Raw genomic sequence first — 27,560 nt, forward strand, 5'->3', positions numbered from 1 at the left:
TACCACATCATGGGGCTACTTCTTTTCAAAATCAAATAATAATAGTTTCGGATCTTTTTCTACTTAAAATTATCTGAACTATACAATATACAGGCAGAATGTGTAAAAATCAAAGGCGTATTTCTCACTAATATATCAAGGAGATAAAGGTTGCCGTCTTTTCTTTAGCGAGTAGGGATTGTCTAGTCATCTTGAGTAGAAGCATGCATAGTCCAACTTCCTTGATCTATACAAAAAAGATGAAATAAAGATATCTCTTTTACAGAAAATAAGTTTGAGGGTCAATAAAGTCAATAAGGGAAACTTGTTATTTTCTTACGCCTTCTTTTTGGTAGGACAGATGGGATTAGACAGATCTCCAGCAGCCCAATAACACTGACAAGTTATTCAATGTATAGTTCAATAAAAAACCAATGTATGACAATCTAGTCTTATGCATAATGACATTCATATGTAATTGTTATGTGATCAATATAATATACCTAACCATGTATAAAAGTGAAGAAAAAGCAAAGCTTTTGGCATGATCATCTCAGCCACAGACGCATTAGATTTCAAGTATCGGCAATTTATTGGCTCTTAGAATGTTGAAGTTGGGGAAATTGCAGGTATTGAAGAGCTGTTAGGTGCAGAGATTGCAGGCTTCAGCAACTTGGCTGGACATGCATGCAGAGAGGCCCCAGGACTATGAATTAAACCTGAAATAATCATATTGCACCTAACCGTTACCAAAACATTCATACGTCCATTTTAACTGTTTTTCTTCCTTGGTAGGACAGATGGGATTAGACAGATCTCAAGCAGCCCAATAACACTGACAAGTTATTCAATGTATATTTCAATAAAAAACCAATGTATGACAATCTAGTCTTATGCATAATGGCATTCATATGTTATTGTTATGTGATCAATATAATATACCTAACCATGTATAAAAGTGAAGAAAAAGCAAAGCTTTTGGCATGATCATCTCAGCCACAGACGCATTAGATTTCAAGTATCGGCAATCTATTGGCTCTTAGAATGTTGAAGTTGGGAAAATTGCAGGTAAGAGCTGTTAGGTGCAGAGATTGCAGGCTTCAGCAACTTGGCTGGACATGCATGCAGAGAGGCCCAGGACTGTAAATTAAACCTGAAATAATCATATTGCACCTAACCGTTACCAAAACATTCAAGCGTCCATTTTAACTGTTTTTCTTCCTTGAATGAAAGATGCAGCTTAATTGAAGACCTTAATGCTCAACACTTATTTTCCTAGTCCATACCACGTCCACTGCAGTTATCAATCAAGCCCCATTAACTACACCTAGTTTGGCTTTTTGCTTGTAATTAACTGAATGAATGAAATGCAAGAGCTTCATCCAATTCCAGTTACTTGAGAATTCAGCAACAACGATAGGAAGGGAAGAATGTTTTTACCACAGTGACCAGTGTCATAGACAATCAATCCGGACATGCAAGCTAGATCAGAATTATGACTAATGCAGACCTGGGCAACAAAAGCTGGGCATTGGTGGTTCTCATGTTTCCTTTTCAAACTTGCCCCTACCTCTATGGCAACACATAAGAATGGAGATGTTCATACAGGAAAACCTAAGCTCTACCTCTATGTCAAGACAGATAAGAATGAAGATATTCATAAAGGCAAAACTAAGCCCTACCTCTATGGCAAAAAGATGTTCACACAGGAAAAACCAAGTATCATCACCATGTTAAATGAATTCTATGCACGCTAAGATATCAAATCTCATCATTTCATTCAAATCTTATTTACATAGAACAGCTTTTGTTCCTTAAAAAAAGAAAAAGAAAAAGCTAAAGAACACTTTCCAAAGTTCCACAAAAGATCAAACTCTACTTTCTATGTTCATAGGCCCCCCTTGTTCTCAGGCCAGAGATGCAGAAAGAATTCTTAAATCGTGATTTGAGGCATGTTAAAGCAGACTCACAATCTGCAATTATCCTTGTGACAGAAGAAGAGGATGGATCATTAGCAGTGGACTCTGACCCAATGGCCATGACAGCATGAGGATCACGAAGATTCCTCAAGATCCCGAGAAATTGTCATTTAGCAAAAAATAAACCCAAAGCGGCAACAACTATTTTAGCTTAAAAAAAAACCAAGAAAATGCAATCATGACAATCAACTTATAAACCAATCAATTGTTTGGATTTCCCTTTGTTCCCTTCTTTAGTGAAAAAGTTTGCTTTTTTTAGTAAGGAAATTCTGATTTTCAAAGCCAATCTCCTATGAGTATTGTAGCAAGATCAGTGTAAATACACAGCTGACAGGCAAAAGTGATGCGCAACAAAAAAAATTCCCAGATATGTTACAAAATCATATGCAGTCATAGCAGAAGAGTGGTAGAAAGCGAGCTTTTTGTGTGACGCCCCGAACATTTAAAGATTATTTTTCTTATAATAACTCTTTTAAAAACACAGCAGAAGCCTCCTTTTTTTTTTTTGAAACAGCACTAACTTCGGTGATGCAGAAGGGGTCGGTTTTCACGATTGTTTGGGATATCAAGTAGCGGGGCACGATCCAATGCTGTGCAGTGGGCAGGGAATGGAACCAGAGAAAGGCCACCGAACTCGGTGGCGTAACTTCTCTCTTCTTGTTTTATTTCAATAAGAATCAATCTAACAATGGAATCGATTTAATAAAAAAAAATGAAACAATCGATTAACAAATAACCTAACAAGGGAAAACTAATGAAACGACTGACAGGAAGGGAATAAAGGAAAACAGGAAAAGGAAAAAAACTGCTGCAGTCTTCAATTTACTCTATCTTCCGCACGCAACCCTAGAGGGGCTTTTAGAGGCCTCATCTGGATCCGGGTCTCGGGTCCGATCCCGGACCCGAGTCAATCTCCGTTTGCTGTTGGATCTGGGTTGTCCGGGCCTGCGTTCCTCGTGCTCGTCTGGAGTAGGTGTGTGCGCAGGGGTGTCACTTACGCCTCGGTACCGTGATCTGGATCGGATCCACCACCTGGATCCGATCATCATTCCCCTGCTGCAAATCCGGTCCAAAGCCTGGGTCCTGCTGTATGGGTCTGGGTCCATCCTGCCCTGCATCATTCTTCCCTGGTTGGAAAGAAGTCGGCTATGATGACTTGTTGTCTCCACAGTAAGCATTTAGATCAGACACATTAAATGTAGGAGAAAGATGCCAATTTTCGGGCAGCCCAAGGAGGTAAGATCGGTCAAGGCCCACTAGCCGGGGAAACCCGGTCTCCTTGGTGGGAAGGAGAACTATCTTATGAGCCTTAAAGACAAATGTGTACGTGTTCCTACGGCCATCATGGATGGTCTTACGGTCAAACTGCCAGGGACGTCCCAAAAGGATGTGACACGTGCTCATAAGAGCCACATCACACCACACTTTATCGTGGTAATGCTCTCCTATGGAGAACTGAACTAGACAACGCAGGGTAATGGGTGTTAAAACATATATAATAATACCATAATACCCGATAGGGGTATTATGGTCATTTCACAAAGTACCCCATAGGGGTACTTATTTTGTTTCTTTTATTTCACCATTTTTTATTTTTATTTTTATTTTTATTTTTGTATTTTTTGGATACCGAAAAGAGGCCCCACAATGGAGTCGTTGGGGCCCCCAACGGTCACATATGTGACCGTTGGGGGCTCCCAACGACTCTATTGGGAGCCCCTTTGGTCTCCTTTTCTTATAAATAGGGGGAACCCCCCATGTATGGTGTATTGCTCTTGAGAGCTCCTCTTCAATAATAGTGATATTATTTTTCATGTGTGTAGCCTTTTTATAAGGCCCTTTGTATATCCCTTAGTGGATTTTCTCTCTTGTGCTTGTTGCACTTGTATGTGTGGGACATAGTGAATGCTTTAGCATTCTTGGTTTCTTCCGCTTATTTCATTACATCGTATCACAGCCATAAGATCTACTAAAGGTAAAATCTTGTCTCTCTCTACTTCTTTTCTTTCTCACATCTTCATTGTGTAGCTATGGAAGTCAAGATCGATCTATCATTCAAACTCAATGGAAAAAATTACATGATGTGGGCATCCGCAATGGAGAATAATCTCAAAGGCAAGAAGCTTTGGGGTTATGTAATGGGAACCGTTCCGGAACCCCAACTTAAGCTCACAAAGATGGAAGGAGATCAAGAGAAAGCACTTGAAGGCGATGCTCGTCTCAAGGCCATTGAAGATTATAATCATCAAATGGAAGATTGGGAGAGCAACCATGCAAAAATCCTAGCATGGTTTATGAATAATGTCGAACTTAAAGTATGTGCAAATATTGCAAAATTCCGCCAGGCAAATGAAGCTTGGTTTTTTATGAAGGGTATGTTTACCCAAAAGGATCTTGCAAGAGCTTATTTCTTGCAAGAAAAAGTAAGAACCACAAAACAAGGAGACATGAGCATACAAGATTACTATAGTGCTTTAAATCCTTTGTGGGATGAATTGGCTCTTTTAGAGCCTAAATGGGTATCTATGGAGGATGTGGTTCTAAGACAAAAACAAATGGAACAAGATAGATTGTTTCAATTTTTATTTGGGCTTCGTCCCGAATTTGAACAAGTGAGATCCTCACTTCTCCATAGATCCACGTTTCCTCCCTTAGAAGAAGCTATTGCCGAGATTACTCAAGAAGAGACTGGGCATAGCATGGGTAAAAGCATAGAGGAAGTTCTTGCCGTATCTAAACCCGGCAATCATGTTAAAACATACAAACCACCTCATTTTGGTAAGCAAGGGAGTGGTGGAAGAAAAATGATTATATGTCACCATTGTTATGAGCCGGGACATATTAAACCCGTTTGCCCAAAGCTAAATGGAGCATTCAAGCCAAAGGTGGCTTCCGTTGAAGAATCCACCACCAAAGAAGATGACGGTAAGAACGGGGATCTCAAAGATACTCTTGGACAAATCTCCTTGGCTCTTCAACAAATTTTAAAGGTCACTTCTTCCACCTCCGGTGCCGCCATTGCCTCATCATCACCTCCCGGTACGTACTCTTGGATTTTAGATTCCGGAGCTTCTTTTCACATGACCCCTCATGAAAATGCATTAACCAATGTGCACACCAATTCAAAAATGTCTTGTCTCTACGGCCGATGAAACTTTTCTCAAAATAAATGGTGTTGGAACTCTTGATTCTAAAAATGTTCAAAATTTCCTTGTTCCAAAAGTTAGAATAGTTCCAAAATTAAATCTTAACCTCTTTTCCGTTTCTCAAATAGCCGACCATGGATGTGAAATATCTTTCTCATCCCAAGGGTGCTTTGTGTAGGATCTCCGGTCCGGGAAGCGGATTGGGCAAGGCCATAGGAAGGGAGACCTTTATTTTATGGATAATTTAATGCTTCCAAATACCTCATTTTGTACTTATGTCCAAGACAAAAATATTGAAACTTGGCATAAAAGGCTTGGACATCCAAGTTACTCTAAAATGTATTTTTTTCCTTTTGGACACAAGTTTTGTAAAGAAAAAGATATCAATTGCAAAGATTGCATTTTTGGCAAAATGAAGTCTACTCCTTTTCCTATTAGATCCTTTGTGACAACAAGACCTTTTGAATTGGTGCATTCCGATGTTTGGGGGCCATCTCCGGTTCTATCTAAAGGTGGTTATTCATATTATGTTACTTTTATTGATGATTATACTAGATATGTATGGATTTATTTTGTTAACTTTAAATCGGAAGTTTTTAACTTCTTTAAAGAATTCCATGCAAAAATTCAAAATCAATTTCAAAGTCAAATATCCATTCTTAGATCCGATTCGGGTGGAGAGTACTTATCAAATGATTTTCAATCATATCTAAAACAACATGGCATTTGTCATCAAAAATCTTGCCCAAGAACTCCTCAACAAAACGGTCTAGCGGAAAGAAAACATAGGCATATTTTGGAAACCACTAGATCCTTACTCATTTCTAAAAATATTCCTAAAATTTTTTGGGCCGAAGCCGTGTTAACCTCCACCTATTTAATCAATAGGATGCCATCTTCAAAATTGAATATCTCTCCTTATGAAAAACTTTTTAATATGACACCCGACTACAATCGTCTTCGGATTTTTGGGTGTAAATGCTTTGTTCTTTTACATAAAAGAGATAAATTGTCACCTAAAGCAATAGAATGTGTATTTTTAGGATATGGTGAAAATAAAAAAGGCTATAGATGCTTTGATCATAAAAACAATAAGTTATTTGTCTCCAAAGATGTAACCTTTTTAGAAGATGAAAATGGATTTGACATATTGGAAAAATCAAATGAAATTGATTATATGTTTATCAATGATCTTTTAGAAGATTCAAATGATGACTCTTTGAGTCATCCGAAAATTTTAGAAAATACTCATGATTCTCATGATAATGATGTATCACCAACTAATGGTGACAATCTCCAAGTATACACTCGGCGTGAGGAAGCCCAACCTATTAGTGCTTTAGAAAAATTCTTGCGGCTTAATGAACCCCTAGAAGAAACCTCCCTTAGGCGTTCTTCTAGAGAATCAATTCCACCTAATAGGTTTGTCTCATATGAAACTCTTTCACCTAAATATAGAGCTTGTCTAATAGCCTTGCATTCTTACTATGAACCCTCCCATTATAATCAAGCAAAAAGTATACCTCATTGGGTTGAAGCAATGAAAGTTGAACTAGATGCTTTAAATAAAGCTAAAACTTGGGAAATAGTTCACCTTCCTCCAAATAAGAAAGCTATAGGATGTCGATGGGTCTACAAAGTCAAAACAAAAAGTGATGGTTCCCTAGAGCGTTATAAAGCTAGATTAGTTGCTAAGGGATACTCACAAGAATATGGCATCGATTATGAGGAAACTTTTGCTCCCGTGGCTCGCATGACAAGCGTTAGAACTTTAATTGCGGTAGCATCATCTAAGAAATGGCCTATATTCCAATTAGATGTTAAAAATGCCTTTCTTAATGGTCAGTTGAATGAAGAAGTATATATGGACCCTCCGCCGGGAATCTGTGTTAACCAAGGTCAAACCCTTCGGTTATTAAAAGCCTTATATGGTCTTAAACAAGCCCCTAAGGCTTGGTATGATAGATTTAGTACTATCATGTTACAATTGGGATTTCGCTCCTGTTATACTGACACTGCTCTTTTTGTTAAACATGCAGGTAATAGTATCATCATCCTTCTGCTTTATGTTGATGATATGATCATCACTGGCAATGATGAAAGCAGTATTCTTAAAGTTAAAAATATGTTAAAACATAATTTTGATATGTCTGATCTGGGTTTTCTCAGGTACTTTTTTGGTATAGAAGTTGCATACTCTCCTCGAGGGTATATATTGTCACAGATGAAGCTTGCTGCAGACATATGTTCCAAATCTGGGATTTCAGATGATAAAAAGGTGGAAACTCCCAAGGTTATCAATGCTAAACTACGACTGGAGGATGGAGTTCTACTGGATGATCCTACACCCTACAGGCAACTCATAGGCTCCCTCACCTATCTGACTATCACCAGGCCCGATATTGCTCATGCTATGCACTCTGCAAGCCAATTTCAGCATGCTCCTACATCTGTGCATATGAGTGCTGTGCTCCGGATCATTCGATATATTAAAAATACTTTGACTAAAGGGCTATTCCTATCCTCACTCTCTTCCTTAGATTTACTAGCTTATACTGATGCTGACTGGGGATGAAACCCAAATGATCGAATCTCAACTACTGGCTTTTGTGTGTTCCTAGAAGATTCGCTAATTGCTTGGAGGTGCAAGAAACAGCAGAAAGTCTCATTGTCTTCTATTGAAGCAGAATACAGGGCTATGGCAACTACTACAATGGAGCTGGTGTGGCTTCGAAGTCTTCTTCAAGATATGGGAGTCGAAATTACCGGGGCTTCGAAGCTTTGTTGCGATAACAAAAGTGCCATCTACATTGCCAGCAACCACACTTTCCATGAGAGGACGAAACATATTGAAATGGACTGTCATTATGTACGTGATGAATATCTTCGTGGGACAGTAACACTGCCATATGTCACTTCAGAATATCAACTTGCCGATTTCTTCACCAAAGCCCTGCCTGCTCCTCGCTTCTTGTTCCTCCTTGGCAAACTTTCGGTCATTCCCCCATAAAGTTTGAGGGGGGTGTTAAAACATATGTAATAATACCATAATACCTGATAGGGGTATTATGGTCATTTCACAAAGTACCCCATAGGGGTACTTATTTTGTTTCTTTTATTTCACCATTTTTTATTTTTATTTTTATTTTTATTTTTGTATTTTTTGGATACCGAAAAGGGGCCCCACAATGGAGTCGTTGGGGCCCCCAACGGTCACATATGTGACCGTTGGGGGCTCCCAACGACTCTATTGGGAGCCCCTTTGGTCTCCTTTTCTTATAAATAGGGGGAACCCCCCATGTATGGTGTATTGCTCTTGAGAGCTCCTCTTCAATAATAGTGATATTATTTTTCATGTGTGTAGCCTTTTTATAAGGCCCTTTGTATATCCCTTAGTGGATTTTCTCTCTTGTGCTTGTTGCACTTGTCCGTGTGGGACATAGTGAATGCTTTAGCATTCTTGGTTTCTTCCGCTTATTTCATTACAATGGGTATCTCGTTCCCTTTCTTGGATCATGTCATTTTATAAGGTTGAGACAATTTTTCCATTTTTAGGTTCAAGGTGGATACGGCACTCTCGGACACCATATTCTCGCATGCCCCGATATCAATGATAACATCACACGCGCGCCCCCTCATAGTTGCACCGGGTTCTAAAAATATTATTCTGCAACCATTTTGTCGGTGCCGACTCTCGGAATGTAGTCAAAACATGACAAATGGTTAACAAATTGTCGATGCTGCCATCAAACTCTACGACTTTCATCTCGTCATCTTCCTCAACAGGCGACTCACCCTCGCTCTCACTATCGGACGCAGACTCAACAATGCCCTTTGCTAGATGGGTGTTCTTACTCATGATGGGACACTTGGACGCAATATGACCTAACTCTTGACACCTAAAACAACAAATGGTAGACTCACTGGGCTTACCTTTGGATCTGGTGTGGTACGCGGGTCCGGACTGATCTGGCTTGTTAGGGTCGACTCTAGGGGTGGACTTTGAGTCTTCTTTCTCAAGGGGGCTCGCTCTCCTGGTTGGGAAACTCGACTTGGGTTGACCGTGTAACGCCCCAAAGTTTCAAACTTGCGAACCTTTTAGAAAATAGGCAAAAGACAAGAAAAAAATCTCTTTCCTTTAGAGTTTGTTTATGAAATCAGCGGAAGACTATTCTTTTATTAAATTCAGAAAGGGAAGCTGACAACTTTGGGCACGTTAGCTAAAAGAACCAAAAAGTACAAAATTCGGATATCCAAAGAAAAATCCATGACAAACCCAAAAATGTCCAGGACGCGAGCTAAGAGTAGGAAGAAGAAGTCTTGAAGTCATCTTGCAATCGTGCCATCGCCCGTGGTGTACCTAATCATCACTTGTACCCATAGAATGGGTTAGTTTCGCAAAAAACTAGTAGGTGCACAAGAGAGACTACAGAAAAATGAATTAAGTACCTTTAATTCAGTAGGTTACGCAGTTTAAAACAGATATGCAGTTAAACAGGTAAGCAGTGCATAACGTAAGCAATTTAAGCAAGTAAGCAGTGCAAAACGGGTAAGTAGAGCAAGCGAGTAAGCAGTGCGAACGGGTAAGTAGAGCAAGCGCGTAAGTAAAGCAAGCGCGTAAGTAGTGCAAGCGCATAAGTAGTGCAAGCGAGTAAGTAAGCAGTGAAATGGCAAAACGTAGCAAGACGATTCATTTGATCGTAAGCTATAAACTACCACACAACAAGCATGTTCTCGTTCATTGAACGGGGTCTCTGCGTCTAATCCAGGTCATCGTTTATCGCTCTCACTACTTCTACCAAACGCTTTGTCCTGAACAACCTTAAACTATTCTCATCTCTCAAGGCCTTACGAGGCCAACTATCACCGGTTATGACTCATTAAGGTGTCATACTTTTTTAGAAAAGCCCACCCTTCCGTAAAAGGTCCAAAACATGATCATGATCTAAAATCGTTAAAGATATGATTCTCACATCAGGGATCAACATGTAATCATGCTAAAGCAGAAAGTCAAAACTATAGATTCATAAGTTGTTATCCCAATCAATCTCAGAAGATCATCACAGTTCACCATAACTTTTTATGGTAAGCAAAACACAAGATCCACGTCGGATCGCTCGGTCCAGAAGATATACGACCTGACAAGGAATTACCGCCCTAGAGGGTATACCTGGTCTTGGACCATACACTTCCTCACAGGAGTTCACCGTCTTTGCGGCTACCCGTTCGTGGACAGTGTACATCCTCACAGAGATTCTACCGCTATAGCCGGATTACCCGATCTGGAAAATGTACAACCTCATGAGGAATTACGCCCTAAATGGTATACCTGGTCTTACACCATATACTTCCTCACAGGAGTTCACCGTCTTTGCGGCTACCCGTTCATGGACAATGTACATCCTCACAGAGAATCTACCACTCTAGCCGGGTCACCTGGTCTTGATCATACATACCCTCACAGCGAAACCTTTGGGAAGTCGGTCTCCAACAAATGTCATATACAATGAAAATCATTGTAATACACGCATCAACACAAATGGCCGCTCTTAGGGTCGATAGCTACAATTACAATCAACAATATCAACGCCGGATCACCTGGTCTAGAAAATGTATAACATCACAAGGAATTCCGCCCTACATGGTATACCTGGTCTTGGACCATACACTTTCTCACAGGAGTTCACCGTCTTTGCGGCTACCCATTCGTGGACAGTGTACATCCTCACAGAGAATCTACTACTCTAACCGGTTACCTGGTCTTGATCATACACGCCCTCGCAGATAATCCTTTGAAGATCAGGTCTTGAACAGACACCTTACTCAGTGATACATACATCAATACAATCGACTGCTCTGAACAATTGACCGCTCATGGGGTCAGTAGCCACCAATATGGGCACAAGCATGTATATCAGCCATCGTATCACTTCACATAGTAAAACAAAACACACGATCACCCATTCCTCTAATAAGGTTCCATGAACCATGAACCATGAACCTATTATCGCATACTTCCAACATTTCTTATCACATGGCATAACAATCACATCACACAGAAGCATATAATCCTACGCATCGTATTATTCCCACAAGAAACATTATGATCCTCAAATAGGACCTCAAAGCATGCGTAAACGATACATGAGAACACGCAGATATGGCAATCCAGTTGATTCTATACGCGAAAAGTAACTAACTCTATCTGACAGCCAAACAAAACAACTGAATAAGATAAGCACTCATAACAATGCTCGTAAAACATACAATTACCATCAAATGGCCCAGTCCATCAGCAAGTAATTAAATTAATCGTAAGGCATAAACCATTGCAAATCAAGCCATTCATAAGCTATATATGATAAGCAATCATACGACAACAATTATATCACAATATATAAGCAACTTATAAGACAAGCGGCCACATCAATCCTAGTTGTCACCAGTTCGTAGATTACAAGTTGTATGTAATCACATCAATCATAAGAGATGCAAGCCAACGTGCTACATTATAATAAGCACCAAACATTTTGACCAAGTGGTAAAGCAAGTCACATGCTAATATGTAGCAACTGGCATACTGTTATTATTATAAGCATTTAACTAGTATAAGAAGCTAGATGTTACTTAGCAAAGAACTGCGTAAGCAGTTTAACAAACTAGAATAACGCTTCGAAAGGCAGGTACAGCTCAACGAGTAGCATACTGAACTACCGAGCAAGCAAGTAATCGACCAGTGTGAACAGACTTTATGTTTCGATATTACTGGCATGCGGGTACGCCCAGGCAAAGCGTAGAAACAACTGAGACTAGTTCGGACGTCTGTTATTCTATGTATTTTCAATAACCCGAATAGCTAGTTGAGTTCGCTCCTAAAGGGACGGCTTTAGCCGAGAGAGGATTCCTCAAAGGCTGATAAGTAGTGCCACGGATGCATCCAACTTCTGCAGAAGTGTTGTGCTAACAATTGTAGCCCATTTCCCCTAACTCCAATGAATGGGGAGGCCGGATCATTGCCCGTGGGGTGGTTGTTAACAACCTGTCCATTGGAGTTTTGTACCGCTTTGTCCTCTCTCTTGACAGACAACAAGAAGCGAATGGGTGCGTTAGGGGTTGCTTAACTAACGACTCATTCTATGTTGTGGTCTTTAAACCACTCAAGCATCTTGCCTGTGAAGGCGAATGTGAGGCCATTTTATGTGATTACAACATTGTGCATTTAGCACTGTTCGACGTCGCACGACCATCTCATCCGATCATCGCAGTACTAGCGTGTAGTGCACGAATACAAGTACTCTAGGATGAAAGGGGTATAGCTCTTCAATAAGAGCCTCCTCAGAAGTGTTCCACAAAGATGTCATGTTTCTCAAACTATACTTTGACATTCTTTATCTTTTGAAACAGCCACCAGCTTGTGCCAATATTTGGCATGTGATTATCTCGAATCTCATCCGCTATCGAGGCATCTACATGCCTTGCATGACTCGATACCGGCCTCGATAAACGGGATACGGGTTTCTCAACAGAACCAGCAAATCACATCCTTCCAAATGCTTTGATTTGGGCAGTCTTTGATGCTTTTGCGCAGCTCCCTAAAATCTCAAGTCGACTCTGCAGGACTGTGTACACGAAGAGTCAGGATCCTTGCGAGGTATCCCTCTCCTTAGACAAGGATGTATCGCTCGCTCCCGACTGAACTCTTGTCGCAAGAGGGAGTGTGGTAGATGTCTCTTGCATCCTCCACGATGATGACTCAAATGCGTATGCAATGAGCGAAAACCTGAGCGTCATCTGCAATAGCAAGAAAGTAACACATATGCAAAAGCAAAAGCCTAGGCGCAAAGCGCGACGGCAAAGTAAAGGACTGTAAGCAGGAGTACAACGCAAAACCTTTGCACGATGCGGGACAGCAAAGTAAAGGCTGTAAAAAGGAGTGCAACGCAAAACCTTTGCGCAATGCGCGACGGCAAAGTAAAGACTGACAGAAAGTAAATGACAAGGATCGCAAATCCGCGTCCTTTAGTTATGTATGGAAAAACAAAAGCAAGTATGTTATTTATTTTTTATACATAAATACTATCCTTTTGACTAGAAATGACAATTACACGACTATTAAAACCAAGTGATGATAAAATTCACAGTTTGAAATGAAAGAAATATGGGAAACAACTTATATTCTTGGAATAAAGATTACGCAAGATACAAAATCTAGACTTTTATGTGTAAATCAAGAAAGATACATTGACCATAGAAATTTTATAATAAGCAATCACAAATTAGTGAAAACTCTTGTGAATAAAGGGTCAAATTAAGTAAGAATGATTGTTCAAGTGAATGACAAGAAATAGTGAATGTCTCTTATGTTCAAGCTATTGAGAGCTTGATATATGCCATGTTATGTACAAGACTAGATATTAGCTTTGTTGTAGCTCTTGTTAGTCGACAAAAAGTATCTTAATTGGTTTGCATGGGTAAGTACTAAAAGAATATTCAATTTGAAAGGAACTAAAAGAATATCCAAGCATTCAGTCAAATAAACTAGAAATAAAAAGATAATCTAATGTTGACTTTACGAAAGCAAAGATGATAGAAAATCCACATTTAAATATAATGTCTTCTTTGGAAGAGGTGATCATGCAAGAAACAATGTTATGTAGTTGAGCATGCACACAAAGCAAAACATATTGCTTATAGCATTGCAACTGCTTTTTGTCATTTGGATAGTTGTAAGAATATGAGTTCTTGAATCACCACCAATCGAAAGTTTGAAACTTTAAATAGCACCAACCAAAGGGATGAGAAAGATCACTCACAAGAACCACAAAGGTTCATACAAAATACCCAAAGAAGGGTATGCAACAATAAGAAGAAAAAATATATTTTATTGATTAAAAATCACACCAAAGAAAAGCTTACATTATGAGGGGGCAAAGCCCCATATTTATACACAATGAGGATGACTAGAAGGAGGGAGTTGTTGGGCTTCCAACGGCTCTAAATAGAGCCGTTGGAAGCCCAACGTCTCTTTACCTTTTTGACTAAGTCAAACATTGACTAGTCTAAAGGATTATAAAGTAAAAAATAAAGACAAAAAAAGATCCTATTCTAACTAAACTAACCTATGCTAACTAAACTAAAAATAAACTAACAAAGATTTCTAGTTTATTACATATAATTTAATAATAGTAACTGGATGTAGCCAACATGTAAGTGCAAACATATTCTGATAATCATGCTACTACTATCCTGATGAAGAAATGAGTAGATAACAACTCCAAAAGCATTATGTCCATGAAATGATTGAAATGAACAAAGTTATTGCTAGTCATTTGCCTACTATTGATAAAATCGTGAATCACTTAATAAAAATATATTTAAATAATTGTTTTCTAAACATGTCTCATACATGGGTTTAAGATATGTTCAAATCAATATAATACTATAATGATAGTCTATTTGTGATGGACAAACCTGAATATATCTAAAACCTCATAATTAAAGAGAGATGCAATTGAAAACCCCAATATAGTGGGATGAAGGCATTGCACAATGATTCAGCCAGAATGACCAAGTGAAAGATGTTGGTCATGAAATATAGGGTCAGAGTGGACATGTGCTCATAGTGGGACCCTCATGGTTAGTGGGAGATAAGCTCGCCTCTACTAATGGTAAGGGATTGAATGTAAGCCTCTCCCATAAAAGCATATCATGTTTTAAAACCACCCACTTGCACTATGACAAACTATTGAATAGCGACATTATCTCAATGAGCATCTCCATCGAACCAGGACATGGGACTCATGCAGAGGAGGAGAAATACAGTTTAAGAGATATCTGCATCATTATGATGAAATATTACAAGTGAGAAACAAATACATATAAAAAATCTTCCCTATCAAATGCTAGTGTTATGAAGATTCTTAATGCTGCAACATCTTGTCCAAGCCAATCCAGGGTGCCTAATTGATTCCCACCCACAACAAAAACTTTGAACAGGACAACCATAAAAATGGTACTATAATTGTCTGCCTCCTAGTCTACATTTAAATCTATAACCTGCATGGACGCATTGATAATATCAGTTTACAGCACTTTGTCAAAGACATCATAGAATTTGAACAGCTTGTGGTGCAAAAGGCTCCCCATGTATCAGAGTGTATATCAGGTTCTAAAGATCATAGAAATCTCTCAATGCCACCTGTTAAAGATGATGGCCTCACAGAAGTGCAGAGACGATGATGAGAGAAAAAATCTCTGTATTTTCAGTATTACTTTTCAATAAGGCAGGGTACAGGTACAGGTATATATAAATCTGCTTGATTTGAATTTCCTTAAATCAAGCAGATTGGTTACAAATGGAAAGTCGATATCTCCAATTGAGAGGATCAACTTTCCTGATATACATGGAAAACGTCCTGATATACATGTGAACTTACATGACGTTACAAAAGGTAAAACAGTAAAAAAATAATAACGCTAATACACCCTCTTAAGTTGGAGTGTGCGGGTCAAGCATGCCCAACTTGGATTTTAAGATGGAAAGTTGATCACTACCCAGTGCCTTGGTAAATATTTCTGCAACTTGAGAACCGGTGGAAACGAAGTGGGTCCGGATCAGGCCACTTTGGATCTTTTTCTAGATAAGATGGCAGTCTAACTCGATGTGTTTCGTACTTTCTAGATAAGATGGCAGTCTAACTCGATGTGTTTCATACGTTCATGATAGACAGGGTTGGTAGCGATGTGAAGAGCCGCCCTATTGTCACAATATAGAATCATATGTTGAGGATTGCGGATTCCAAGATCTATCAATAAGTATTTCACCCATGTAAGTTCACAGCTTGCCAAAGCCACGGCCTCTGCAGAAGAACGAGAGACTGGATTGTTTCTTTGATTTCCAAGAAATTGGATTAGACCTAATCATGGTACAATAGCCAGGTGTGGATCTGCGAATCATTGGACATGAGGCCCAATCTGAATCACAATACTCAATAACGTCTACGGAGCTGGTTGCATTCATGAGTAGACCATGTCCAGGAGTAGCTTTAACATACCGTAAGATCCGATAAGCTGCGTCCAAGTGGGGAGTGCGCGACTCAAAATGTGAATTGCAAATAAGATATCTGGCCGCGTAATGGTGAGACAGACAAGACGTCCGATTAAGTGGCGATACTTGCTTGGATCGTCGAGGGCATCACCACCCTCATTGTCAAGTTTGAGGTGTTGCTCCATGGGAGAATTGCATGGTCTAGCTCCCAAATATCCCATATCCTCTAATATGTCTAAAGCATATTTTCGTTGAGATAAAAACATATCTTTCTTGGATTGGGCCACTTCAATGCCAAGAAAGTACTTAAGGGGACCAAGATCTTTGAGACAAAACCGATTGTTGAAGATCCGTTTGAGTTCTTCAACTTCGGTGTGACCATTGTCGGCTATGATGATGTCATCAATGCATACTAACAAGAATAACTGGTTTTGCTTTCTGGTTTGAGAAAACAACGAGTAGTCCGCTTTGGATTGGACAAGCCCGATTTGTTTCAAGTATGAAGATAGTTTGGCAAACCAATTTCTCGAAGATTGTTTAAGACCATAAAAGGATTTCTTGAAGCAACAAACTCGATGTGCCTCCTTACTAGAAAACCTGGGAGGCAATTTCATGTATACCTCTTCATTTAAATCACCGTAGAGAAACACATTGTTGGCATCAACTTGATATAAATGCCAATTGTGAATGGCAGCAATAGCGAGGAAGCATCTGACTGTAACAAGTTTAGCTACTGGGGCATATGTCTCATTGTAATCAAGTCCCTCGATATGTGTGTATCCTATGTCACAGGGATTCGGCTAGCAGGGTGCCGCACCCGGGTCGATGTGACTCGACGCGGGTGCGGGTGCGGGTGCGGCACCGGGTGCGGTCAACCCGACCCTGGGTGCGTTGACCGCACCCAGGGTCATTTTTATCCTTTTTTTGGATTTTTTTTTTAAATTTTTTTTGCCCTATGAAATGGGCTGCAGAATTTAAAAAAAAAATCTTTGGGGGGGCGTTGTAACCCCCCTCCAGGGGCGGCCCCCCCTGGACCCCCGCCCCCTGACCGCGCAACGAGACCCGCGCCGGGGGGAGCCCCCGGACCCCCCTTCCTGCAAGGGAAAAAACAATGAATCAGGCTCCACAACTCATCACTTTCATCTTTGGGGACAACCATATAAGATAAAAAAATGGTAAAAAGTAAGTTGGGCATAAATGTCATGAACCTTAACAGCTACCGTACATTCATACATATACAATATACATGATATATATATATATATATATATATTTACATTTTTGCCCCTGCCACACCCCCGCACCTGTTTTTTTTTAAGTGCCGAATCCCCGCACCCGCACCCGCACCCATGTGACATGGTATGTATCCCTTTGCGACCAGTTGCGGCTTATACCGTTTGACAGAGCCATCAGATCTATATTTGATTTTATAGACCCAATTGCATTCCACTGGTTGTTTCCCTTCAGATAAATCAATCACCGACCAAGTGTTATTCTCTTCAAGCGCTTTGATTTCAGTGGCCATAGCATCGCGCCAATGTTTGTGTTACATGGCTTGAAAAAAGGTTTTAGATTCTAAACTTTGAGTGATGACTATTAAGAAAACTCAGTGATTGTGAGAAAACATGTTGTAAGAGAGGAATAGATGAGAGGATGACTAGTGCTTGGAGTTGCGTTGCTCGAATTGTCTAATTGAAGGACGGGAGCTGCTGAGTAACATCTAAAATCTTTGAGATATGATGGTGGGTGACGAACTCTGTCAGATTTTTGGATAGGAATCGGTTCATGTGCATGATTTTAAGAAATGGTCTTGGGTATATCAGTGGTGTCTTGTGTAGGGGAACCCGTAGAGGGTGAAGAGGCTGGGATTTGTGAACCATTAGATATGATTATAACTAAGTCAGGCCTAACTACCCAACTCATGACTTGGAGCTAGCAGCGGTAGTGTTTGCATTGAAATCTTGGAAACATTATTTGTATGGAGACACTTTTGAAGTGTTTTCAGACCATAAGAGTCTCAAATATTTATTCTCGCTGAAGGAATTGAATATGAGACAAAGGCGTTGGATCGAGTTTATCAAGGACTATGACTTCACGTTGTCTTACCACCCTAGTAAGGCAAACGTTGTGGCGGATGCACTTAGTCACAAATCCAGTGGTATTGTAGCCAACTTTGTGCAAAGTCAAAAATTGCTTGAAGATTTGGTGGCTTGGAAGTCATTTTCTATCGATGGTGGGACCATCCAGTTGTCTGGTCTGACCATTCGATCAGAAGTTGTGCCCAAAATTATCACAGCATAAAAGCAAGATGCTCGGTACACAATATTCTTGGCTAGAGCGTGGGAAGATAGTACATCTTTCCAAGTTACGGACGACGGTGTCATTCATATAAAGGATCGACTTTGGGTGCCTAATGACCCTTAGTTGAAAAAGAAAATTCTTGATGAGGCTCATGACTCCAAGTACACGGTTCATCCTGACGGTACAAAGATGTTCAAGGACCTCCAGCGTAGATATTGGTGGAACAGCATGAAGTGGGAAGTCAACACTTATGTATCGCGGTGTTTGACTTGTCATCAGATCAAGATTGAGCACCAATGTCCTGGTGGTGTCATGCAACGAATCGAGATTCCTCAGTGGAAGTGGGAGGACATCACTATGGATTTCATGGTAGGGTTACCACGAACCAGACGAAAGCACGATGCAATATGGGTGATTGTAGACAGACTCACCAAGTCTACTCATTTCTTGCCTATCCAGATCAGTCAGTCGCTTGAAAGCTTAACCGATTTATATATCTGAGAGATCGTACGATTACATGGTGTACCGATGTCGATTATTTTGAATCATGATCCCAGGTTCACATCGCGGCTATGGGGTCAATTGCAGTCTGCTTTGGGAACGAGGCTGAAGTTCAGCATAACTTTTCACCCTCAGACAGACGGTCAGTCAAAATAGACAATTCTGACCTTGGAAGACATGTTACGAACTTGTATGCTCGACTGGCAAGGCGAGTGGGATTCACACTTATGTTTAGTCGAGTTTGCCTATAATAGCAGTTATCACGCCAGCATCGGGATGGCTCCGTACGAAGCATTGTACAGGCGACCTTGCCGATCACCGTCATATTGGGATGATATCAGCGATAGATCCAGCGAATCACCGATGGTTCTTCAGCACTACACTCAGCAAGTGCAGAAGATTCAAGAGCGTTTGAAGTCAACCCAAGATAGACAGAAAAGTTACGTCGATAAGAGACAGTGAGAGCTTCATTTCAATGTTAATGATATGGTTTTTTTGAAAGTGTCACTGACAAAAACCATTTTTCATTTCGAAAAAAAGGGAACTATGAGTCTTAGATACGTCAGACCGTTCAAGAGTCTCAAGAGAATCGGAGAAGCAGCTTATCGAGTTGAGCTACCTCAACAATACGCCCAGATTCATAATGTTTTTCATGTGTTGATGTTAAGTACAATCCAGATCCATCACACATTATCCGATATGAGGACGTAGAAGTCCAAGAAGATTTGACTGTGCTTGAGCGACCAGTCGAGATCATTGATCAACGTGATCAAGTCCTGCGCACCAAGACGATTTTGTTGGTCAAAGTGTGTTGGCAACACCATGACATTAAAGAATGTACATAAGAGCTTGAAGCAAGTATGAAGGAAAAGTATCCTGACCTATTCAAAACCTGATATATGTGATTTCGCGGATCAAATCCCTTTTAAGGAGGGTAGGATGTAAGACCCGTAAAAATTTTAAAGAAATTTTGATGAAAACTTGTGACAAAGTGACGATTATCGTTCAAGTTAGTCGAGACTTATAAACATATGACTCAGAAGGCAATTCCTAACCTTCCACGCTCATCAGAACCTTGGCGCAAGTTCGACGCTTAATTAAGAAGAAATCTCAAAAATCACCTTAAGAGAAGCCTTCGCGGGAAGCATCGGTAGAATCGGTCTTAGTGCCGCACATCGGGAGCACTCAAGGTGCAACCCACATCGACAAGGTGACCACAAGTGGGCGCACCTTGGCTCGCAGAAAGGAGGCCAGGAGCAGCCATGTAATAAATCCCAAAATGAAGGAAAAAGGTTCACCAAGCTGGGCGGTGGCAGTTTTGAAAGTTTTTCAAAACTAATTCAAATGTTATAACTTGATTGGCTCTTCAAGAGGCCACTTGAGAAAATTTCAGAAGTGCCACACCCTAGAAGGGTGTGAGCACCATCTCCACCATTCATTTTGGAGAATGAATCCCCACCACACGTTTTGAAACCCTAGCCTTTAAAGGGGGTCACTTTTGAGAGAAGAGGTGAATAGTGTTTCATTTTTTTTGGAGGCACTCTCTCTCTCTCTTCTCTCTCTCTCCCAAAAAAATGTGGACACACCCTCCCTCTCCTCAACGTCTTAGAGTAGGGGTGGGTACCAACCAGACTCCCCTCTACCCTTTGCACGAACAAGGAACCCTCTCCTTCCGATTTCACACTTCGAAGGTGAGAAACTATTACACATTCTTCATGTTTGTGAGTTTCCATTTCACCTTCTTCCATTTTCGAAAGTGAGAGACTACTGCATTTGTGTTTTACTTGTGGTTCATTTTCCGTTTTCATTACAAGTTTTTTTTTATTGCATGTTTCCCTTCATGTTTTCATTTGTTGTTTTTCGTTTTCTTCGTTTTGAGCTACCTTGCAAACATCGATTTTGTGCCATGCTACTGATTTTTTGTTTTGGTTCTTCTAACCATGAGAAGGAGAGGGATGGTTGTGGGCGAGCGTAGGACCAACCTCTCCCATGGTTTGGTCCTACCTCCTCTCTCTCTCTCGTTGGGGGTCGGTTCGGGTGCTCGACACTTCCCACATGGGAGCCCCTTCTGGCGCCTCTTCACCCCACCCCTCTTTTTCGTTGCCGGCAGCCCAAGGTCTGCCCCACCATGGCAGCACCTCAAGGCTGCCCAACACTCGGTTAGGGTATTGATGAGTGCCCCGAACTGGGTTAGGGTCCGGCAGCAACACCCTTTGTTGGGTACGGCCTTGGTCAATGGCTATCGGCTTGTACCCATCCAGGTCGAGCTACGTTCAAGGTGGTTGTTTGGGACGGCTTAGGGGTTCGTGTCCTCTGTCGTTGCACTTCCTCGTACCCCATGGCATACTCGTATAGGGAAACCGTTGTAGCCTCACCCACATCCAAATGGGTTCAAGTAGGCTACAGTCGGTCCCTAGTGGTTTCGGCAAACAAGACCCGGTCTAGACCGCACTCGATCCAGACTAGTCCTTTATTTTTATGTCGTCCAAGTCGCCAGCGTTTTCCTTTCCCTCCCCCTCTTCTTCCGGATGCCTCTGCTGATAGGGTGTCGCAGCACCCTGGGTTGGTCCAGACCGCATAATGCTGGTCTGGGTTCAGGTGAAGCAGGCTGGCACAGTCCAGCCGCACACCCCCACTTCCAACTCGTTGTGCTGGGCAAGACTGCACGCACCCCTGCAATCGGGTGCAGTCTTGTTCGCCCCAGCCAGGACTGAGCCCTACCCCTACAACCGAGTGCACCCTGCACTCAGTTACAGGGTCAATAGTGTCAGGGTCTGGACCGTGTCAGGCCCTGACCTGTCAGCTGGGTGCTGACGGACTGAGCTAGCTCAGTCTGTCCCAACAAAGCCTGCTGCAGTATCCCCTGCAACAGAACCTGCTAAGGTTTGCCCCATGGTAGGGCCTGCACCTTGCTGCAGGCCAAGTCAGTGCCTAGGGCACTGAATTCTCTTGCCAGCAAGCTGGTCCGAACAGGACCAGATTTGCGGGCCTTGCGGTTTCCCACTTATGGGAATCTGGTTTTCCGTAACTGGTCGGTTGATGACTGTGACTCCCCGGGACTCCAGATCTGACTCGACACATCGGTCGGGTTAGTTTGCATGCCCAAGGCAGCGAGAAAACTTTAAGCACCTTTCCTGTCGCACCGTCGCATGTTTTTGCTGCAGTAAAAATGTGTTGTCGTACTTCCTTGGCAGCATGTTTGCCGCAAACGTTGGTCCCTATTAGCGACCACCAAGTATGGTTGCACGTTTTGGTTGGCATCCGTAAGGCGGATGAGCTAGTTAGCAACCGCACTCATCATTTTCCCTATCGAATATGATAGTATGTGTATGAATGCATGTGAAAGATTATCGTTAAGTGAGGCACGCAATATCAATGCACACATTCAAATTACGCCAAATTTGTTGCCAAATGACATGCAAAATTAGTTTTCTCATGCCACGTTAAACAAATTCCCACTCGTCATATGCAGTTAGCACATCATGACACTCATTTGAATGGCTTCCTGAAGAGTGCATGTATCGCCTAGTATGCTTGATGGGAGGTGTAAGCGCGATGAGGGTAGTGTATGCTTGTAGATTGTCATAGTTATACTCTTACACATGCTGCACACATGTTAAAGTATGCCACATATGCATGCATCTTTCCCGTCGCATTGTTGCATGTTTTTGCCGCAACAAAAATGTGTGGCAGTACTCCCTTGGCAGCATGTTTGCCTTAAACGTTGATCCCTGTTAGCGACCACCCACTTTGGTTGCACATTTTGGTTGGCATCTGTAAGGCGAATGAGCTAGTTAGCAACCACACTCATCGTTTTTTCTATCGAATATGATAGTATGTGTATGAATGCATGCGAAATATTATCGTTAAGTGAGGCACGCAATATCAATGCCCACGTTCAAATTATGCCAAATTCATTGCCAAATGACATGCAAAATTAGTTTTCCTATGCCACGTTAAACAAATTTCCACTCGTCATATGCACTTAGCACATCATGGCATTCATTTGAATGGCTTCCTGAAGAGTGCATGTATCGCCTAGTATGCTTGACGAGAGGTGTAAGCGTGATGAGAGTAGTGTATGCTTGTAGATTGTCATAGTTATACTCTTACACATGCTGCACACATGTCAAAGTATGCCACATATGCATGCAATACGTCATTTGCATAAATATGCCTCTCATGTGTATCATTAATGATCGTGGAATTGTTTTGCTAGAACACCACATGCACATGATCACTTGTGGCTCAAAGAACACCATGCTAGGGTAGCTACACGTTTCCAAATCATCAATGTGGACTCTCAAGAGTCATTTTTGGGCTATGTGCCCTTGCTCATGACTGAGCTCACATAGAGTTGTGTAGCATCCCCTGTAAATTAATAAAATGGTGTTATGATCATCTTCATTGGTGACGTGCTCCTATGTAAGGAAGTCCGTGATCTCGAAATGGGAAAATGTTTACATAAAATTTGACATCTCTACTAACAAAAGTTTTATGCAACTCGAGATCATACACTTTATACCCAAATTGACCATACGAATATCCCACGAACACACACTCTCTAGCACGATTATCAAACTTGTGGATATGATGGATGTTATAGGCGTAACAGAGGCATCCAAAAACCTTTAAATGATCTTAAGGAGGTGTTTTGTTGTGCAATACCTCATATGGCGTTTTACCCATCAATGGTTTTCATGGGAGATGATTTATGAGGTATATTGCACTGAAAATGCATTCCCCAAAAAAATTGATTAATAAATCAGCTTGAAAACGAAGGGCACAAGCTGTACATTTAACAAATCTCTATATTTTGGTTCAACAACCGCGTTTTGTTGCGGATTCGCCACACAACTATGTTGATGGTTGATGCCCTTTCCTTTAAGATATGTAATCACATCGTTAGAGAAAAATTAAGTACCATTATCAGAACAGATACTTAAAATATTAATACGAAATTGGGTTTCAACCATCACAACAAAATTTTTAATAACATTAAAAGTTTCGAATTTGTGGCTCATGAGGTATACCCATGTGCAACGACTATAATCATCCACTATGGTCAAGAAATATTGGGCACCTGACATGGATAAAGTTGGGTATGCCCCCCATATGTCACAATGGATTAATTTCAATGATTTAAATGTGGAGATGGAACTATGTGAAAAAGGTAATCTAGTTTGTTTGGATTTATGAAAATAGAACACAGGTCATTATTTGATATATGCTCATACACTTTATTAGAATTAATAAGAACTTGTAATCGAGAGTTTGACAAATGTCCAAGTCTATGATGTCAAAGAGAAGAAGTTGATGAAACATTCAAAACATGAGTACCATTGATCTCAAGAATGTAGAGGTTGCCCTGCAGACTACCCGCTCCAATATTCTTCTTGGAGTGCGGGCCCTGAAATAAAAAATAATCATCTTTGAATATAACCTCACATTATAAATCATGAATTAATTTGCTAACTGAAAGATGATTAATTCAGAATTGAAAAACACATAAAACGTTGTTCAAGGTCATTTTTGGGAACAACATAACACTTCCAATGTGTGTTACAAGGATGGAATAACTGGTTGGGAGACAGCTACGGGAGGCATAATGTTAGACATCGAATTGGTAATGTGGTTAGTTGCACCCGAATTGATAATCCAATGTTGAGATATAGATAAACAAACTGAAAAATTAAGAATGTTACCTGCGAGGTTGGCCATGGGTGATGGAGTTTGGTTACCTAAATTGACAATAGCTATGATTTTGTCATATGGCTCTTGAGTGAATTGAGGAACATTAGAACTTGGGTTCGGTTTTTCCAACACATGCATTCATGCTAGCTTGACCGTTGGAACAAGCCTTGGGAGGGTTCCTTGGTCGATTAGGAAAACCGTGGTGATAGCAACAAGCTTTGAGATGACCCAATCTCCCACAATGATCGCACTTGGGTCGAGTGCGTCCCTAGGGCACCTTTGAGAAGTTAGTGTTTACAAATTGTCCACCTCTAACAACTGAGTCGTGGGTGGATGTAACTTGAAGATCTCGTTGTCTCTTCTTGTACTATGAGGGCGTATGCCTTAGAGATAGTTGGCAATGGACTCATGAGGAGTAACTGGCTTCGGATGGCATTATAGCTATCATTGAGTCCCATCAAGAATTGCATGAATCTCTCGCGTTGTTGGAGCTTCTGGATGATCTTCATGGCTCCTCCATAAGTGCATAGTGGGATGGTAATGTATGTAGACATCCCATACCACATGCCTTTCATCTTAGTGAAATATGCTGCCATCAAGGATTGAGCTTGTCTTAAGTTGATAATATCTTGTTGGATCTGGTAGATCCTAGGAGCATGTAATTGAGAAAAGCATTCTCAGAGTTCCGCCCAGACGTCAGCAGCAAACTCTGCATAGATGACATCGATGTAAGATCTTTGTGCATCAAGTTAAGTACCCACGGCAGCACCATGTTGTTGCAACGTTCCCACATAGCAACATTGTTTTGAAGATAAATAAAGCTTAGTGATGGTCCCATCGATGAAGCCCAACATGTTATTGGCGCTCAACGGCGTAACCATTGCTCTACTCCACATGAAATAGTTATCACCGGTAAGTTGTTGGGAGACCAACGAATTTCCTGGGTTGTCGGAGTGGTAAATAAAGAATGGGTTTGACGTCGACTCAGCATTGAATGTCAACCCATTCCCAGACATATCAAAACTGTTGTTGTTATCTGTGGAAGCCATTGGTGACGAGGAGTCGCACGACCTAGTATGTTCGATGAGATGCTGCTGATCAGAAAACAGGAAATAGCAGGCTGTGCGACAACTTAGGGACAGAGGCTGGGCTACGGGCTGCAGATCAGAAAACCTGGTTATGCAGAACACAAATGCAATGACCTGAAAAGGATCTTGCTGCAACGCCAAGGTTTCAGATCTGAACTCTGGCCAGAGAACTCGTCCTTTTGCACTAGTCTGATGACAATAGGTTCTGTAGAAATCAGAAAACTATGGATGCAGATTGTAGCTAGCAGGACGAAGGGCTGATTCATAAAAAGGACGATCAAGAAGGGCAGATCAGAGTAGAGGCTCTGATACCATGTTAAAGATGATAGCCTGATAGAAGTGCAGAGAATATGACGAGAGAAAAAAAATCTCCCTGTATTTTCGGTATTACTTTTCAATAAGGCAGGGTGAAAGTATATATAAATCTGCTTGATTTCAATTTCCTTAAATCAAGCAGATTGGTTACAAATGGAAAGTCGATATCTCCAATTGAGAGGATCGACTTTCCTGATATACATGGAAAACGTCCTGATATAATGTAAACTTACAAGACGTTACAAAAGGTAAAACAGTAAAAAATAATAACCCTAATACCACCTTACCACACAAGTGACTGCTCATAGCCCAGCAGTACGGAAAAATCAACCATTATCTAAATCCACGATTGATGAAGAACACGAAATGCAGTGCCTCCTAATCTTGGAGCATATTAAAATTCATGTATTCTATGACGAACCAAAACAAAATTAATAACAATAATAATAAGTAAAAAGAGCATTGGGATAGTGCACCATTACAAATTCAACACTTGGAATATAAATTTGGATCCATATAAATACAACCAAAATGAGAACAAAAATAAAGAAAACAGATAAAAAAAAAGGTGGGGCATTTTTAAGAAATCGAGAGAGAGAGAGAGAGAGAGAGAAGGCCATCAATGGCTTTGTGACCAAAGGTGGAGGAGGTAAGGAGGGAGGAAATTAGAGGATGGTGTTGGAGATCGGACGCGAAGAAGTGGGAGAGGAGGGTACCTAAAGAAGAACCATTGGAGGAGGCCGTATCTCTCCATGCCCGCGAAGAGGAGGGATTGGGCTGTAGCAGACGCCCTCGGATAGTTCAACGATTCCAACTTCCTCTGGATCATCTCCATTTGCTTCGCTGCCATCGCCGGAATCCCTGCCCTCCCCACAGCTCCATCCCCTCCACATCGCTGGGATTCAAGCGTGGGTAGGGCTGGTGAACGAGCCGAACGAACCGAACAGGGCATGTTCGGGCTCCGCTCGTTTACTAGTAGATTGAGCTCGTGTTCGTGTTTAGCCGAGCCAAGCTTGAGCTCGGTTCATCTCCGAATGAGACGAGCCGAACAAGAGTTCATGTAAACACATTTCACGTTATTTATTCATAGTATATATATTTTTAGATATTATACTTAAAAATACATATAATTTTTTATAAATTACACTTAACAGTTCATATTATATATATATATATATATTTCATTGATCTTTCCTTTTTATATATTTTATGTGTTCTTTCTTTTATATATTACACAAAATATATTATTCATAAAAAACATATTATTTATCTATTCGAGAACTCGCGAGATGAACACCTTGTGTTCGGGCTTGACTTGCCAACTATATGAACAGATCGTTGGAGCTGAACCGAGCTGAGTCTCAAGCTGCTCGTCGGCTCCCAAATGATATAAATATTAACATTTTAAATAAAAGCCCGCCGGGCATATCTGAACAAAGTTTGCTACAATCGCTTGTTTGTACATTCGTTTTAGTAAACTTCATTTTTTTTTATTTCTTTGTTGTTTTTT

General features: G+C 40.9%; 1 long non-coding RNA gene across 2 annotated transcripts; it reads right to left on the reverse strand.

Annotated features, from left to right (window-relative positions):
• Positions 1 to 26,984, reverse strand: LOC149845436 (uncharacterized). Of its 2 annotated transcripts, XR_016430445.1 has the most exons (4): positions 26,767 to 26,984; positions 24,294 to 24,363; positions 320 to 375; positions 1 to 226 (listed from the first exon to the last, which is right to left on the reverse strand). It is a non-coding gene; the product is annotated as an uncharacterized LOC149845436 (long non-coding RNA). The 2 variants fall into 2 exon arrangements; XR_016430446.1 differs by lacking the exons at positions 1 to 226; positions 320 to 375; positions 24,294 to 24,363 and adding an exon at positions 384 to 698.
• Positions 26,985 to 27,560: the final 576 nt, after the last annotated feature.

The sequence above is a fragment of the Nuphar pumila genome, chromosome 2 (genome assembly GCF_984573655.1).
Source record: "Nuphar pumila chromosome 2, dmNupPumi1.hap1.1, whole genome shotgun sequence".
In the NCBI taxonomy this organism is placed as follows: Eukaryota; Viridiplantae; Streptophyta; class Magnoliopsida; order Nymphaeales; family Nymphaeaceae; genus Nuphar; species Nuphar pumila.